The 3911-nt window shown below is 39.5% G+C and overlaps 1 long non-coding RNA gene across 1 annotated transcript; it reads left to right on the top strand.

Moving 5' to 3' along the window:
- Window positions 1-349: 349 nt before the first annotated feature.
- On the top strand, window positions 350-2627 carry LOC308303475. The gene is made up of 3 exons (XR_013962995.1): window positions 350-439; window positions 1300-1438; window positions 2104-2627. It is a non-coding gene; the product is annotated as an uncharacterized lncRNA (long non-coding RNA).
- Window positions 2628-3911: the final 1284 nt, after the last annotated feature.

Here is a 3911-nt window from a genome sequence, read left to right as displayed (position 1 = left end):
TATATCTAACATGACTTCATATGGGAATGCTCGTATATGGAGGCTACATACCACACTAACAGAATCAATAAATGGCCAAGACAGCCCCTATCTGTGTGGCTGGTTCTGCATACAGGGATCTCCATAAAGGGGCATAAAGGGATTATATGTATGATGTCAGATGCCATAGTCGTCACAGGACTTTAACATAACAAATAACTGAGTAAGCCTGTTTGGGGTCTCACAGCATATCTCCATATACAGTACATGGATCTCTATATATGGGTCCAGGGGTCTCCATGTGGGTAATTGGTCCGATATTCCCCATCATAACTCCAGCTTCTCTTTTCTGACTTTTCTGGCTCTACTTAGAGGGAAGTGGATTCGGAGCAATGGATCTAAAAGCCTCCATCAAATCTTGAAGGAGTTCCCTCGTCTTGTAGATACTCCTCCTGGCATGGTAAGAAAATGATTTTACTATTGCAGTTGTGTCTATTTGAATGGTTGATACTAACCCTGCCCCTCTGCAATGCACTACAAGTTTATGTTTAATCACTGAGACCCTACAGCAGGTGTTTTCAAAGTGGGTGACGGGGCACCCTGGGGTGCCATAACAGCACAGCATTCCAGGGGTGACTCAGAATAATTTGATGATATTTGGAATTCAGCAATATCACTACATCAATATCACTTCACTATGTGTAGACCTGATTTGCACTTTAATTGATGAGTTATTTTCCCATCTACGGCCAACTCTTAACCAAAAATAGCAGATCTACAAGCTCACAATGCGCCACGTGACGCGTTGTGAGCTTGTAGATTGGCTATTTGGTGAACCTTCCCCCCCGGAATAGGCATACTGGGTTTCAAGTGGTTAAACATCAAGTATAAAGTTATTTTCAGTCAGTTCTGATGGAAATGGATATGTCTCTGTGAAATAGCCTACCGTATCTCAGGTGGAAAAATGTGCATATTGATATTTGCGTCGCTTATGTAAGATTCTTAAAATTAACAGTGTAATTCAGGGTTGCCGTGGATGAAAAGGTTTACAGGGGGTGCCCCGAGTCAAAAGTTTGAAAACCCCTGCCCTACGGTATATACTTAGTAGACTGGAGTGCCCCAGGGGTCTATACGTGGTGCACTGACTGCACTCCTTTTTTCCCCCTCCACAGTCAACACCAAATGCCTATGCTGAATATTGGCCTGTTGAAGTGACACTGTCAAATTGTCCCCTAACCCTTTCCTAACGGGTACTACAAACCCATATGATTTATTTAAACAATGTTCTATTGTTTTTTCATGTTTTTCAAAATGTATCAGATATCACAAGACTTCCAGCAGCTTCATCCAGAGGCAGTGGGGAAACTGTTCAAGAACTGGGCTAGTTTGAGAGACAGAATCCTTGCATATGCCCAGCGAGAGGGAAAACTGACCTTAGAGCTTGATGACATGACACCAGGTAAGCTATTTCTTAATATGTATCACACACACTCACATAGGGTTGGGATCCTTTATTTGAACAATTCCGGTTTGTTAACGATTCCTATAGTAGGTTCCAAATGGAACCTAACAGGTCTTTAACTCTGTACAAATGGAACTTTGTGGGTCCATTTGGTGCCATTTGCACACTTAAGAGTTATGGTGTTCCTTGAAGTTTGTGAACCACTGGTATTGTAATCCAGCCAGAAATGGTACCAAATGTGATGGAACTGATTACGGATCCTCAATGTTGGATCCAGTTCTGAATCCCACACACACACACACACACACACACACACACACACACACACCGGTTCTTTGAAAATGGTAGATCTTGCATTGCGTCCCGAAGGGACTCGTTGAGAGCTTGTATATTTGGTATTTGAAATCTTGTATATCTTGTAATCTTGTATCTAAGTGTTAATTTTTTTCTGTCTGGAAACAATTTAAACCATGAAGGTTGCTCAAAAGCTAATTTGACTCACTGTTTTAACTGTAACTGTATCAATAATAATCCAACCAGTAAGTTTTAAGTTTAATTTTCTACTTCAATATGTTGTTTCTGTGTTTTTTCATACTCCCATAAGATGGTCTCATGTCTGAAACGTTGCTCTAAAGAATCCTAACTTGTTGTGTAATTAACAGGTGGGGACTAACATGGTGCAGTATCTTCAAACGGCTCAATCCTTCCCGCACATGCTGTGTCTTGGTGATGACAAGACAACAAGCCAGGCCTTCACCATCGTGTCAGACTGTGCCATTGAAGCGGAGACTTTGCTGGGTGCAGTAGACACTTAAGGCTTTCTTTGTTTTAAAAAATTTACACCAGAAGTATGAAGACCTCCTCTACAGGCTCAATAAAGTTGCCTGAATTCACAAAGTACTTCATCTGCTTGAAGTCTGACTCTAACCCTTGAAATGGACATGCTGCAGCCTCAAATTCCTGGGCAAGCTCTTTTACCTTAGGATCGTCATTATGCCCAAATTCTTCAAACGGGTGCAACGTCTTCATCTGTAGTGAACTGACAATGTCTGAAACCAAACTGGATGTTTGTTGCACAACAAGACTGACTGTACTGTAGGTCTGAGATGATTTAGCCTTAAAGGAGGACTTCACCACTTTTCAACCTATCTTCATATAATAGGTTCTCACTAATGTTCATGATAAAATATCACAATTTTTTTCTACTCAGTCTGGGTCTCATAGGAGAGCTGTGGGGGGTCAAATCCTTCCACCGGTGACATCATCAATGGGAAATGCAAGCTAATAGAAACTGCAGGCTTTCTATTCCTGAAAAGTTGCAATGTTAAAGTGGAAGCCATCGTTCTCGTGATTATAAAAATCTATTTTTAAACAAAAAAAAGACTTAAAAAAAAAATCTGTCAAACGATGATGTCACCGGTGGAAGGATTTGACAGCTCTCCTATGAGACCCAGACTGAGTAGGAAAAAAAGTGCTATTTTATTAATAATATTAGTGAGGACCTATTATATGAAGACAGTTTGAAAAGTGGTGAAGTCCTCCTTTAAGGGTTGCCAAAAACAGCTATTCGCTCTGTTAAAGGACAACTTTATTTTTTTACAACAAGGGTTCATATTTTAGATTGTAATTAAAGAATATAAAAGATGAGAGTTCAAATGTTTTCATGCACTCCTTTCTATCATTTTAGAGATTTTGATTATTTTGATTTCAGTGGTTGGGGGCATGCGTACAAGAGCTCTGTTCCTGATCTGTGTGTACAGTGTTCTGACTTGAGAAGCCAGTCTTTTATCGCATTCCCCTGAAACCTCTATTGCGTAAAGTGCTTGAGATCCCGGGCATTTTGGATGCTATGTTTGCCTGGCAGAAAAGAGAAGCTGGAGTCCTTTCAGAATTTTATGATGGAGAATACTGTAAGCAGCATCCCCCAGCTAAGTTGTCTGTTCCACGTAATTGTTTTGTTGTAAAATAATGGTTAATAAATATTGCATTAAATGCATTGTTCTTGATTTCAAAGCGTGTGTGTGTGTGTGTGGGGGGGGGGGGGGGTGGTATTTTCTAAAGAAAATGTTGCAATAAATGCATTTTTATATGTACATTTAGGATGTGTTTGGAATTCGTAATTATAATTATTTAACATGACAATACCGTAGTTAATTTCAAAGCTGTTAATAAATGCATTTTTATATGTACATTTAGGATGTGTTTGGAATTCGTTATTATAATTATTTAACATGACAATAGTTAATTTCAACCAATATCTTGAGTCAAATGAACAACCCAGTGTATGGTTTATATTTAACCCAGGGATATAGTTAATTTCAACCAATAGCTTGGGTCAAATGAACAACCCAGTGTATGGTTTATATTTAACCCAGGGATATAGTTAATTTCAATCACTACGTTGGGTGAAATGATCAACCCAGCACATGGGCTAAAATGATCCAACCCAGCACATGGGCTAAGACAACCC

Source organism: Nannobrachium achirus (genome assembly GCF_963921795.1).
Source record: "Nannobrachium achirus genome assembly, chromosome: 18".
Taxonomy (NCBI): domain Eukaryota; kingdom Metazoa; phylum Chordata; class Actinopteri; order Myctophiformes; family Myctophidae; genus Nannobrachium; species Nannobrachium achirus.
This window is presented reverse-complemented; position numbering and strand designations above follow the sequence as displayed.